The sequence below is a fragment of the Schistocerca cancellata genome, chromosome 5, assembly GCF_023864275.1.
Source record: "Schistocerca cancellata isolate TAMUIC-IGC-003103 chromosome 5, iqSchCanc2.1, whole genome shotgun sequence".
NCBI lineage: Eukaryota > Metazoa > Arthropoda > Insecta > Orthoptera > Acrididae > Schistocerca > Schistocerca cancellata.
Window position 1 is genome coordinate 256,970,253 of NC_064630.1, and position 15,366 is coordinate 256,985,618.

The window sequence follows — 15,366 nt, forward strand, 5'->3', positions numbered from 1 at the left end:
TTCTGGATTCCATTCTTCCTGAAATAAGTCCGATACAATACTGTACTCTGACACATCTGTGGCCAACTTGAATGGTTCGTACATTGCAGGATGATTAAGCCTTCACATTGAGACTTTGCAAACTTAATGATGATATCTTTTTCTATAAAACTTCTGTAAATTTTCTGTTAGTAAAGTAAAACACTACTCTCACACTTTTAGGTGCTAGTGAGGTGTCATCTACATGGCTAATGAATTCCTGTAATAATTCTTTCCCCAAAGCTTTATCTAATGCATGAAAACACTGAAACCAAAATACTCAAGCCAAAAGATAACACTTCGAATTGATACAACTTTTCATAAAGCAGGAAAGCTGTATATTGCTTCTAATTCTTGGTAATTTTACTTGCCAGTATTCATCTGTTGAATCCACTGAACTGAAGTATCTAGCTTGTTCAAGTTTAGCAAGCAGTTCATTGATGCATATAGGTCTGTCACTTTTAGTTTTTATATGTTTATTCAAAGTCTGTGTGTCCGAGAGGAGGTGCACCCCACCTTTTGCTTTCTTAGCCACTAATAACGGATTGTGACAGACACTACATTCAATTACCTGGTTTTCAATCATACTATTTATTTCCTTCTTGTAGTGATGGTCGAAAACTTAAAAGTACAGGATAGGGTTTACAAAAGGAAGGACGTGGATCTTTTATTTTAAATTTACAAAAATACTCCCCTATTACTCCTGGTTTATTAGGGAATACTGTTCTACAGGGTGTCTCTCCTATGGATCATCAGGTGGCTTTTCTCTGGTGTTTTAGAAGATATTTGCAATTTCTTTTCTGCGATGTGTAGCTGGAGTCAGCTCAAACAACTACTGCTTATCACGTTTTTCACACGACACCCATTGCATACGGCAACTGTCTTTTTGTTTATTTTTATGAGTAAAATGATTTTTAAAGCAAAATTTTGTGTGTCCATTTGACTGAGCCGCCTTAAATTAGTCTAGTGTCATATTTGGTTTATTACTGTGTATTAACAGGGACACTTAAACATGAGAAAAATACCAGCACCCCGGCAGTAACAGCACCAACCATGCCTGCACTGATTGCTATTGCCACACAGCAGTGCTGCTCAGTAACTACTGCTGGAATACTCGTTATTTTTCACATTTTACTGTCCACATTAATACATATCAATAAAACGAATGTCATACTAGATTAACTTGGGGCCGTTCAATTGAATGGATATCTAAAAGTCTGCTTAAAAAAATCATTTCCTTGTAATGAGAAACAAATCACCACTTTCCATTGGTACTTTTATTTATTTATATACTTGTTCCATAGATCTGTACATGTGAGCAAGTCACTCAGATGCGGAACGTGTCAATGTACATAATAAAATACATAGAATAAAGACACTGTTATAGTATTAATAACAGTGCACAAAAGTCATAGTTATTAGCTTAAAAACTAGTCAACATAAATGTGAAGATAGCAGCTTCATATTTAGGGCATTATTGCATCTATTTTAACCTTGAACAGTAATCAAAACTTCCCACTTGGGGTTTAAAAGTGACCCAAAAATGCAAATGAGAAAAACAGGAATTTTTACATTAGGGCATTATTACATAAGTTTAACAGTAAACAGTGTCAAAAAATTTAAAAACATCTTTCCAATCTGGGTTTTACTTATTTCTCTGAAAGAATTCCTCTAGTGAATAAAGTGAGGTCTCAAGTAAATAATTTTTAAAGCTACGTTTAAATACTGATGTACTACTCCTTATACTTTTCATGCTGTTGGGTAGGGAATTGAAAATTTTCGTTCCAGCGTACTTTACCCCTTTCTGAATAAGTGTCAAGTTCTTTAACTCACAGTGGAAATCCTCTTTCCTTCTGGTGTTATGTTCATGATGTAGGCAATTCGTTTCATACAGAGTGGGGTTATTTATTATGAAGCACATCAGTGAATATATGCACTGAGATGTTGCTGTCAGTATTTCAAGTCATTTAAAAAGATTTCGACATGAGGTTCGTGGGGGTACACCACAAATGATTCTTATTGCTCTTTTTTGTGCTGTGAGGATTTTCTTTGCGGCAGGTGTATTGCTCCAGAAGATGATGCCATAACACATGACTGAATGAAAATAGCCAAAGTAAGCTGACTTTGAGATGGTAATGTCATTGAAGCGTGACAAAATTCGTAAAGCAAATGTTGCCGACGTCAGCCGTTTTAGTGTTTGTAGAACATGATGTTCCCAGTTCAGCCTACTGTCCACGTATACGCCTAGGAATTTTGATAAGTACACTTGCTGTATCATCTGATCATTCTGTGTGATAACTATTTCTTTTGGGTTTTTGTGGGTTGTCTGGAACTGGATAAAATTGTTTTTTTTCCAGGTTTATTGAAAGGGAGTTAATACTAAACCAACCCAGAACTTCTTTAAGGATATCATTGACCTCGGATTCTAAGTCAGTAGTTGACACATTATCCACCACAATGCTCGTATCATCAGTGAACATTGTAAATTTACACTGCTTATTGATGGATAAAGGCAGGTCATTAACATATATGAGTAACAGCAAGGGCCCAAGCACTGATCCCTGTGGCACTCCATGCTGCACAATTCCCCACTCAGAGTCCACTATATATTGTGATACACTATCTGAAACATCTAGAATAATCTTCTGCTTCCTATTTTCGAGGTACGATTTTAACCAGTTCCCTACAGGTCCTGTAATTCCATAATGACAGGCCTTTTTGAAGAGTATCTGGTGATCTACACAGTCGAACGCCTTTGATAGGTCGCATAAGACACCAATTGGCAGCCTCTTGCTGTTTATAGACTCTAGAACATCATTTGTGAAAGAGAAAATTGCGTTATCTATTGAAGCTCCCTTTTGAAAACCAAACTGCTGACTGTTAATGATGTACAGGTAACCAAGGTGTGCCACAATCCTGTTGTACAGAGCATTTTCTAGGACTTTTGAAAATGTTGTTAATAGAGAGATAGGGCAATAGTTTGACACATTTGTAGCATCCCCTGCTTTGTACAGGGGCCTGACAACAGAGTATTTCATTCTGTCTGGAAACACTCCTTGTTGCATGGATGTGTTGCAGATGAGAGACAAAACTTCGGTCACTTCACTACAGCAAGCCTTCAACAGCATGCTTGAAATATCGTCGATACCAGCAGAATGTTTATTTTTCAAAGACTGTATGATTTTTTTGATTTCATTGGCAGTAATGGGAAGCACACTTATTTGACTGAAAGGTTCTGGAAAATTATTTTTCATTATACAGGCAGCTTTATCTACAGAACCATGGCAACCTATCTGTGTTGGGACAGTTAAAAAATGTTGGTTAAAGATTTCAGCAATTTCCTCACTATTAGTTATCTCTGAGTTGTCAACAGTTAAAACAATATTTTAGTCTCTGGTGTAGTTTACAGTCCCTGTTTCTCTCTTTATCACATTCCAGATTGTTTTAATTTTATTTTCAGAATTAGTAATTTCAGATGCTATACACATACTTTTAGAGTTTTTAATTACTTTGGCAAGAATTTTACAGTAGAGTTTATAATATTTTAGCTGAGCTGGGTTGTTAGAAGTCTTTGATGCTATGTAGAGTTGTCTTTTTCTCTGACAGGAAGCTATGATGCCCTTAGTGAGCCATGGTTTTTTTGCAGACCTAGCAGGTTGGACTCTGTATGACTTTTTTGGAAATACACTTTCAGAGGTACCTGCTATCTCATTTGTGAATAAATTGTATTTTGAATTAGCAGTTTCTGCTAGATAAACAGGTTTCCAGTCAGTATGCTGAAGACATGATCTGAACGTTTGAATAGCTTCCTCACTTATTTTCCTTACTGTTTTCCATCTAAGTGAGGTGTCACTAGAGGAATTCCCAAGCTGTTGAAAGTAACTCGTTGTCAGTCATGGTCAGACAGACCATTTATAACCATTTCACGCTTCGCATGAAAGACTTGATGAGCAGTATTTGTTTGGGCTGACTCCAGCTACACATTGCAGAAACGAAATTCCAAGTATCTGCCAAAATAGCACAGTAAATGCGTCTGAGGACTCTTGGGGGAGGGGTAGCGTGTATTTCCATAAAATGTTGTATTATTCCTTTTTCTGTTTTTCTCCTAAGAGGATAGGTTCATAAGTTCTACTATATATTCAATTTTGATATCAATTATGGGTTCTTATCTAATGCTTAACTCTTACCATTAGTCATATACTGTTATGTCACTCCATCTTGTTTATCAGTTTTATCTTAAATTGTACTAATCTTTAAAAACCAATAATTTTGCTTCAAAATCTAAAGTTACCATATATTTAATTTACCAATCTAGACCAAATATTTGGAAATTAGTGCTAAGCCACTACAAGGATTCTATATTTATTGGCACATGCGCTTCCTGTTTAATTAACTTATTTTTACTGCAAATAATACCTACAATATACATGCCAGTAACTGGTAGTATATGACGCAGATCCTTATTATGAATAAGTGTAACCTCCTTTTTGTGCGTGTTCTGCCGCCGCATGGTGAGTCGATTTTTTAGCTATTCAGTTACATTATATTATGTAATACGAATAATATTTGTTTAATAAACAGTGATTGATAAGTGTCATTAAGAAACTGTCAATTCTTGTCCTAAAGAAGGGATGTGTTTCAGCTTTCCTGTTATACAACTGTATTGTTGGAGTAGAATTTCGTCTTCTTCATCATCATCATCATCATCATCATCATCTTCTTCTTCTAGGCGTAAGAACAGCAATAAATCCCTATCTCTCATAATGTGCGTCTACTTCCATGGACTGTTCATGACTGAGATGGAAGCTACTCGCACGTGCTGCACTCAGGCAGTGTGCTCAAGTAAAATACAGTGATTTAACTTCTGTTTTCTCCATACAGCATGGAGGTACGGCTTTCTTTGCAACTATAAAATCAATTTTGATGTTTGCTACAATGAGTACATAGAAATATTTAACTTGAAATGAGCCAAATATAACATAGCCCGTGACCACATTTTTCAATGCAAACCCTTCAAATTTTATGCTACATAGTACTTGGAAATTAAGGACCACAGTAATTATGGCCATTACTGAAAAAATACACACATCATCATCATCATCAAGCTGTGATATGAAAATATAAGATATGAAAGAAATCAATTTTGTGTGTCATTTAGTTTCTCCAGAGAGATTGTGAAGAAAATTTGCAAATCTGAAACAGGTCATTTTTAATTTTTTAAAGGAAAAAATAGAACATCTAACAAAAAAATTGCCCAAGGAGTTAATGTAGCTTTGTTCCAGTTACACAGAGTACTTCTTACAGTTCAGTGTGATTTTACTGTTTAAAGCAAGAAAATCTGAAGACTAATTTTTCTCATGTACTGCTATCAGCTGCTTTGTGAGAACCACTCATTACATTCTCGTACGGCCTTTTCTCTTAATGCTGCTCATTATAATGATGGGAAACCTAAAAGTATTAACACATATTTCTAGCTTTTACAGTACATCAAACAACTGTTTACTTATAGGTAAGCCCAGCAGCTAACATGCACAATTAATAAAATAAGCAAAACCAATCCATTCACCTTTGAATTCGAAAGCCGCTGTTAACTCGGTCTCAATAAGCCCAACTTCATGCATGCACACTAAATTTTGGTGCAAGGATTTCAGCCAAGTTTCTCTCAGGACATACGCGATGGGAGACACACCTTCTGCATCTGACTGGTGTTTCATAACCCTCCATTACCACAAGAAAACTAGCAATGCTGACAAGTTGGTAAAATCTCAGGAAAGAAAACAAATGATAATGAGACAGTAAACCAATGACATATGTAAAAGAATAAGAAGAATTAAAAAGGATGAGAAGGGCAGGAGCCTGGCCGGACCAGCACCAATGAAGGGCATCTGTGGACCTCTGGGTTGAAGCAGGCACATCTCCAATCCCTTGAGTGGCTGATGAGGCCAATATGCCTTACCTCACAGAGAGAGTGAGAAACTACCTTCACGGATAAAATGTAAAACCAAATCACGCGCCTTGGTGTCGTCTCATCGCACCAGAGGCACCTTTTCAACAAATTTAAGGCTTTACCATAAGGTGACCAAATTGGCTCAGTGCAGTAGGATGTGGGTCACCTTCAGACGGGCACCACACCAACTGGGAGTGCATATTCATCTCAGAATCTGGCCATGGGTCTGCCAAGAGTGAAGTCGATAGAATGGTAAATTCTCTGGCAGAAGCAAGAAGGGAAGACGGCCATGTGGATGTGATTCCATTTATTGCTCGCAGTTTGTTAGGAGAAACCAGAAGTTTTTCAAGCTTCCAGTTGATGGTGTGAAGTCAACCAAAGGTCTCGTTCCAGTACCTCTGTCTCCAAAGATGGCTTCCTGGTAGCCAACTTGGCCAACTGGTAAGCAAGTTCACTTCCTGGGATCCCAATGTGACCTGGGGTCCAGACAGGGACGGCTGACCGACCTGCTTGATGGAGGTCAGTAAGGAGGTTCTGATAGTCATGATCAATGGATGTTGAGGGTAGCACTGGTCAATAGCCTGAAAATTAGTCAGGGAGTCACTGCCCATTAAGAACATCTTGCTGGTGCAGAATGAACATAACTGAGGGCTCAAGTGGTGGCAAAATTCTACAGTGAATACACTGCATCCTTTTGACAGAGTGTGTAGATTCCTGTACCCTGTATGTATGTAGGCAAAACCAATTCATCCGTTGACTGTAGAGCCATCAGTGTTACCACTTCCAAGCCCAGAAATGCATCAAGGACAGCCAGGAACAGGCAGCAAAAAACCATCAACAGTGTCTTTCAGCTTAAAGAACAGGCTGAGACAGAGCCAAGAACTAGGCACATATCAAAGGGCATACACGACTGCTCCCTGACAAGAAGTGACAATGAGGGAAGTCACAGCAGGTCAGAGCAGAGACACTGTGTGCAAACTGTGATCATGACTCCAGTACTGAGCCTCTTTTGTGGGAGGTGAATCTCCCTACTAACAAAAAGGTTATGTTAGTTCAAATGTTGACAGGGGGCAGCGAACGTGTATTGTGTAGTTGATAGTTGAACAGCAGCTGTTGGTGCTTGATCTGTAGTGGACACTGTTCACATAGCTGGTCTGAAAGGCACCTGTTGCAAGTCGAATGACACAATGGTTTATCAGGCCCAGCATCCGCAATGCTGAGCATATACTAGGCTCCTGCAATCAAGATGGGACAGAATCGGAGCTTTGTGAGGCACAAAAAGTGTAGAACAGTAACTGAGAAAGCAAAGAGCACTGAGGTGTGACCAACACGTTTGCTTAAGTTGGTGAAGATGGGAAAGCAAACTTTCTGACAGATTAAAACTATGTGTCAGAACAAGCCTCAGACTAGGACCTTTGACTGTTGCTAGCAAGTGCTCTACTGACTGAGCTACCCAAGCTCAACTCATGATCTGTCCTCACAGCATTACTTCTGCCAGTACCCCATCTCCTACCTTACAAACTTCATGGAACCTCTTCTGCGAAACTTGCAAGACTAACACTTCTCGGAGAAAGGATATTGTGAGGAATGGTGTAGCCACACCTTGGGGTTGTTTACACAATGCCTTCGCAATATCCTTTCTTGGCCAATTTTAAGTGATCTTGTATTTTCAAAGTCAGTTTGTAGATTACAGAAATCTTCCACTTTTTCAAGATTTTTCCCAAGCGGTCAGTAACGTCCTTAATGAAAGGCAGGAAAACTCTCAGTTTCACAAACGCTCATGCATCATTATGATTTCTACATGGTGGTCTTAGCGCGTTTTTTTTTTTTTTTACCTCAGCGGACGAATAACCATTCTTGAGCAATGCATTGATTGATGTGATGTTTTAATTCTGCATCAAGCAGCTCTGGTTTGCGGATGTTCCATGCTCTATCCACCAATATTTTTATGATGTCTCTTTTTTGTTGTGGACGGTGGTTTAAATCCTGATGCAGGTAATGGTCTGTGTGTATGGGTTTTCAGCAAACCATGTGGCCTAAGCTACCATCTTCTTTCTCAAAAACTAGCTCATCCAGAAAATTTAATTTTCCACCTGACTGCTCCTCATGCTAAACTGAACCTACATATTGATTCCGTTGAGATGTTTTTGCCGGATGTGCTAGTTTTTAAGATAGCAGCTTAGGTCACATGGTTTACCGGAAACCCATGCATACAGGCTATCACCTATGTGGGATCTAAACCACCACCCACAAAAAAAAGTGAGGCATCACAAAAGAAGCTGGTAGACAGAGCAAGGAACATCTGCGAATCAGAGGTGCTTGATACAGAATTAAAACATCTCATCAATGCACTGCTCAAAAATGGTTATTTGTCCGCAGAGGTAAAAAGGGCATTAAGACCATTGTGCAGAAATCATCATGAGGCAAGAGTGCCTACGAAACAGTTTTCCTGCCTTTCATTAAGGATGATAGTGACCAAATAGGAAAAATCTTGAGAAAAACAGAACACCGCAGTAATGTAAAAACCCATGCAGCAGATAAGAGATAATCTAAAATTGGCCAAGGATGCTCGCCAATCCCTGAAAAAAAGCAGGAATTTATGGGATTCCGTGTCGTCGTGGGAATGCATACACGGATATTACAAAAAGAATAGTCAAAAACCAACTAGAAGGGCACAAGAGCAATTGCAGAAGAGGGAAGGTTGACAGATCAGCTGTTATGGAATGTTCTTTCTAGACAGGAGACTACCCCATTCACCCTGGTACGACTCAAGTACTGGCAGCCATAAGCAGATACCATGAAATGCTATACAGTAGGCTACTGTGATTGTAAAACACCCCAGGAATTTCAGTAGGAAGGAGTAGCGGGTGAAATTGAGCAAGATTTGGATTCCTCTGCTGAAGATGATGTGTACCGGTCTTCTACCATGGGGTGATAGCAACAGTGGATGACAGCAGTCGACAACAGCCAACTGTGCTCAGGTATTCAAAACACTGTACGGAATGACATGTAAAAAAATTTTGATACAGTCAGTAGTGAGACCTGGTGTGAATTGGACACTCAAAGAAGTTACAATCACCCTTGAAAATGGATCCGAAGATGAGGATGAAACATTGGGTTTAAATGTGAAATCCATTCGACCAGGGGATAATAGCCCAGAACATTTTATTAATTGGATCATTAACATTGTGTACTTCTATTTTTTCTAGACCTTGAATTAATTTCACAAATCTGTTAAATTTCTGACGCGTTCATGGCATGTGTATAAGATTTCAGTGTTGTCACTGTAAGGGTCTACGGATTGCGCGCAGCCATAACACGCATTCGCCAGCCGACCTGTCTAGAATGCTGACAATTTGCTTGGTCAGTAGACACACGTCCGGCCGCACTGCGACGCAGAGTATGCCACTGGCCGCCATCCACAGCATTAACTAGCGTGGCCTCGGGCGCAAATATGTCTCTTTTCTTAGCTCACCATGGAGCCTTTCGATACGACTGTAATTAGCCACTGTTAGGATGTCAGACATAGTGATGATGGGTGCGCATAGTAAGCATGTTTTATAATCCGCCTTTGTTAATAAAACTGTTTGATCTTACTTCTTGCGTTCACGTATTGCTGTACCTCAAGAACCCACCGCTTACAAATCCTGACAAATATTTCACCTAATTACCATCCGGAGCAACAACACAAACAAACACCCTTATAGAAGTGGTGACAGCATGGGGATAATTATTGAAAATCTACAGTCCTGAAGAGGTGCAGCACTATGTGAACTTCTGAGCAACAGCAGCAGCATGAACACCTTTCGATTACACAGGGACATCCAACACTGGAATTCAGGTTGGTCTACTCCAGTTTGGCTAGAATACGAAAGGCAGTGATGGATTTTTATTTTACATTTCCGTGACTCATTGGCGTTAAATTAGACAAAATGTCGCAATCCAGTCAGAGTAATGTTGTTGATCTACAAACTGTTATTAACGAACTGCAAGAAGAGATTCGGCAGTTAAAAGCAGAAAGAAGCGAGCGTAACATTCCGAAAGACTTGGCAAATGATAGTTCATGCAGTACAGGTACAACTACAATAAAGATTTTTTCATTATTGCCATCATTACTAGTGTTTAGCGGGAAACCCGAAGATGATGCGAAGGTGTTTTATTGTAAACTTGAAGGTGCCGCCCTGTTAGGATCATGGACAGATTCCGATAAGCTAGTGGTTGCCAAACTAAGAATTCAGGGAGCAGCACAAGATTTCATTAGTGTGGAGCCTACTTGTGTGAAAACAGAAGATTACAATGAGTTTAGAACGTTTGTTGTTCAGAGATTTAAATGTAAAAATGGGATCAGATTTTACAGAGAGCAGTTTTACAGTTTTCGAATGCGACGAGATGAATCTATCGAGCAGTTTGCAGACAGAATTCGAAACATCAACCCTCAAATGTACAAGTTAGTAGAAGATGAAAATGAAAACCGCATTCAGTTGTTCGAACCCGACTAGAGAGCCTCGGACACATTCATTCATGGGTTGCACGGAGAGGAAGTAAGCAAAGATGTTTGATTGGCGCGATGTAAAACGTTTCAGGAAGCAGTAGAATCAGCTGTTTGTTTCATTGAAGCACTAAGACGACCGAATGAGATGCAGAAACAAGAATGCAGAGTTTTCAACACAACAGTACAAGGCTACAGATGCAATAACCTGGGTCACTAGTGTAAGGTTTGTAAAGAGAATTGACTCTGCTGTCATTGCAGGATGCAGGGTCATGTTTCGAGAAATTGTCGCAACAAGAAGAAAGGTAATGTGAACAACAGACAATCTGCCAGATCTTTATAAATAAGTACGGGGACGTACAGGCCACCACTCCGTACGCCCCTTGCCAGAGACAGTGATTCCTGTTAGTTCCAGCGAAAATGACTTCATGATAGGTGCTGTATATCGTAGGAGAAACATCAAACTACTTATTGACACAGGAGCGCAGACATTAATGTGGTGTCGCATAGATAAACGGGATAAATTGAAACTGCCGCTATTAAAAGTGCGAGGGTTAAACGGAGGAAAGCTATGTAACTATGGAGAAGTTGACGTAGAATTAATTCTTGGCCAAGGCCAAGATGTAGGTGAAAATAAAGAGAAATACACAGCAAGGGCGCAAGTAGTTTCAAATAACGAAATGTATTACGATGGTGTACTTGTATTTCATTTCTTGTCCACTAACGAGGCAGAGATATTTGTCGCAGAAAGAAAGATCAGACTAGGCCATAGCAACTACAACCTAGGAAATCGTTCTTCAGATCGTACTCAAAGGAGCAGCAATACTGACGTCATGGGAATGGACCACCCAAATGATGCATCAGTTCAAACAGTCTGAGTCGATGTTCAAATTGATCAGCCTCAGCAAATTCCCAAAGGAGCAGGAAAGACAATCTACGTTGAAGTTAAGTCACCTTGATGAAAGGAAGGAACTTTATTATTAATTGAGCGATCTGAAAAAAGTGAGTTACTGGATACAATTAATTGTTATGTTGCTAGAAGTGTAGGTGTCGCTACAATGGTGAGACAGAATGCTGCAAAAGCCCCGGTTACAATAACGAATATGAGCAATGAGGATGTTGTTTTGCCACGAGGAACAAAAGTTGCTGAAGTGTCGAGCATAAGTAACAGTAACATAATACAGATTCCAGATGAGGTAACAAATGCTGCAGTTATAAACACAGATTTTCGTAACAGTACTGTAAAATTACGAGTAGGCGAAGTTAATAATGAACTGAAGCACAAGATTTGGAAGAAGATAGAACATTTGATAGCTGATGAACAGAAGATTTTAGCGCCTTTTTTGTTGAGTATGCAGATTTATTCTGAGAATGTGCAAATTTACCAGTCACTCATTTAGTTCAGCATTGTATTCATACAGGGAATGCAGCCCCAATCACAGAGAAACCTTACCGAATACCATTTAGTCAAAGAGAGTTGGTAGAAGACATTGTTAAAGAACAATTATAAGCCAGAATTGTAAAACAAAGAGATCCTTCAGACCCACCATGGTGTTTGCCTGTTGTAATTGTAAAGAAGAAATCAATTTCTGTTGAACCACAGTTCCGTTTTTGTGTTGCTTATCAATCTTTGAACGCTGTGACCACACCCGACATTTAACCCTTACCAAATTTAGTGGAAACCTTGGATTACTTGAGCAGATGTCGAACTTTTTCAGTATGTGATTTAACAAGTGGTTATCACCAGTTAACAGTACATCCAAATGATCAAGCAATAACTTCATTTGTAACAGCAATAGGAGTATACAAGTATCTTCATATGCCGTTTGGACTTCGTAATGCTCCAGCTACATTTCAATGCCTGATGTATTCAGTTTTACGAGAGCTCAACCCCAAGACAAGCACTTGTTTACCTTGATGATGTAATAATTTTTGGTGAAAACATGAAGCAGCATACTGAGAGACTACAAGCTGTTTTTGAGTGTATAAGAAGTGCAAATCTGTCTTTATCAATAGATAAATGTCATTTTGCACAAAGTAAAGTTAACTATCTTGGTCATGTTATAACCAGTGAAGGTTTCGACCTGATCCAAAAGTAATTGAAGATGTAAAGAATTTTCCTGAACAACAGAATTTGAAAGAACTGCACCCATTCTTGGGATTGTCAAATTTCTACAGATGATTTATAGCCGGTTATGACAATATAGCATGTCCTATGACACAGCTACTGAAGAAAGGAGCCACATTTAATTGGTCAATAGAATGCAAAAAGCCAATGGAAGACTTAAAACTGCTCTAACCACAGCCCCAGTGTTAGCCTATCCAGATTTCAGTAAACCTTTTATTCTTTCAAAAGATGCATCAAATATTGCCATAGGTGCAATCTTGTCTCAAGAAGTTGATGGCCAATCTCATTTGCTTCCAGACAATTAAATAAAGCAGAATTTAATTATACTACTACTGAGAAGGAGTTCTGTGCTTTGGTTTTTGCTATAACACATAACAGATATTTCTCAACTGGAAAAAATTTACAGTTATTACAGATCATGCCGCACTTAAATGGTTATTGAGCTTAAAGGATCCAAGTTCCAGATTAACAAGATGGGCATTAAGACTGAGTACCAATTTAAGATTATTCACCGACCTGGTAAACAACATGTGAATGCTGATGCAACGAGTCGAAAAGTCAATGTTTGTGTTACAATAAGTCGAGAAGAAGAGTTAAAAGCAGCTCAAGAAGAATATCCACAATGCAAATTATGGAAAAATGATCAATGTTTTGTCGAAATAGATGGATTACTGTACAAAATCACTAGTAAAGGAAACCGCCTAGTTATTCCAGAAAGCACGAAAGAGCAACACAATTCTTTGTTATCAGGACATTCTGGTAAAAAAGCAACAAACATTAAAATAGCTCAAATGTTTCAGTGGCCAAGCCACGAAACTGACATTTTTGAGTTTGTTTCACAATGTGAGTCCTGTAACAGACAGAATAATGTGGGAAAAAGTAGAGCACCATTGCAAGAACTGCCAGAGACAAGTGAACCATTTTGACAAGCAGGAATAGATGTCATAGGACCATTGCCTAAGACTAAAGATGGAAACAAATACATATTGACAATATTAGATCATTTCTCTAGATACCTTCTCATGATACCAATACCTGATCAGAGCACTGAGACTATAGCTAAAGTTTTGGTAAAATAAAGGATTCTTAAGTCTGGATCACCATTAAGTATAATTAGTGATCAAGGAACGAATTTTATGAGTGAATTACTTAAACAGACTTGTAAGCCCGTGCAAATAATTCAGTTAAGGACTACACCAGCACACCCTGAAGGAAATGGAAGAGTCAAGAGTGTCCACAGAACAATTATTAAAATGGGTAGCCACAAGACAAGACCGCCAAGCAGCAGTGCCACAGTATCGAGTTGGAGATCTTGTATATCTGAGCAATGTGGTGTTGAAGAAAAGTCAAGTCAAAGAGTTTAAGAAGTTTTGGAAAGGACCCCATCCATTCTTGGAGGTGTTGTCGTCAGTCACTCTTAAGCTCCAACTGCCCTTTTGTTCGATTGTCGTTCATGTCAATCGTATAAAGCCATTTCTGGGTAGATTTCCTGTATTATTGCAAGACGACGAGGACTGACCGAGAGGCAGACCTGCTGTTCTCAAACCCAGGAAGCGAGAATCACGAGGTCGCAGTCTAGACTTCGAGTCCGAGGCATCGCCACGTTCCGAGCAATCCTGTTCCAGACACCCCTACAATCTGTGTAAACATGTGTAGTGTGTGAGTGCAATGCGTGTGTTTATTTCAGCCATGCGCTTATGTGAATGTGTTGTGAAAATTTAGTATTGAAGCTATCGCATGAGTACACCAGCGAAAATAAATCTTTTATTCCACAGGTTACCACAAGAAACTCATTTATTTTACGTTTGTTGTTAACTCTAGTATTTAGAACTAATTAACCATGTTAATTTTTATTGTAAAGTTTGCTATGATAGCGTATTCTACTAATGCTGTAGTAATAATACCACAGAGTACAGGTGTTTTGTTTGAACCACGATCAGACATAGTAGTTTCAACAACTAATGCAAAACTTATCCTCAAGTACAATCCGAGTAAAATCCAGCAACAGTTCAATTCTGTAAAGAAGCAAATTGATGTAATTTGTTCTGTTAATTGTAATGATACAATTTTGGAAATGGGTACATCTTGGTATAATAACTGGATCACAGCCAAAATGCAGGTATAGTCTACATTTGCTAATTACGAACAAGAGATTTACTGTTTTTTAAAACTTTTGCCACACAACTTTAATTAGGTGTAAACGTGCCTGGTTTGTTTTTGGTGGGAATATCCTTCGTACTGTATTTGGTACTTTAACTAGTCGAGATCTACTGGAAGTAAAAGGCAAAATATTAGCTCTTGAACAACAGTCCGGTACAGATTCAACTAACCTCTCTAATGAAATGATCGTATTAAAGAATATGCAAAGAACCATCACTAACCACACAGTTTTCATTGAACAGAGTGTAAAGCAATTTATCTCACGTTTCCACGTAATCCACAATGAAATGAACGCAAATATCCAAGAACTGTTCTAAGGATTAAATGCTGTGAGTGCACACTTAGATTTAAAACCTCTTTTGTTAAGGATTACTGATAGTTTATCAAATGCTAGAATTGATGCCCTTAACTTAAGAACAGCCTTAGAAAGTAGTTCAAATGATTGTTTGAGCAGTGTACTACTACATCCAGAACAATTTTTATACATCCTACTATCAGTTGAACAAAAGCTAGATGCAACATATACTATGATTTACCCTGTTAACGCTTACAATTTATATGCTTACTATAAGTTAACCACCACACACTCTTTAATGATTGAAGATTAATTAATTGTTATTGTTT

At 38.6% G+C, this 15,366-nt stretch overlaps 1 long non-coding RNA gene across 3 annotated transcripts in view; it reads left to right on the forward strand.

Annotated features, from left to right (window-relative positions):
- LOC126187584 (uncharacterized) overlaps window positions 1-15,366 on the forward strand; it is a 49,223-nt gene that overhangs the window by 12,340 nt on the left and 21,517 nt on the right. The window contains exon 1 of one of the 3 annotated variants that reach the window (XR_007537766.1): window positions 4,756-4,906. The exons of the other annotated variants lie outside the window; for them this stretch is intronic. This is a non-coding gene — a long non-coding RNA (uncharacterized LOC126187584). Of the gene's footprint in view, window positions 1-4,755; window positions 4,907-15,366 lie in introns of those variants that run through there. 3 annotated transcript variants of the gene reach the window in all.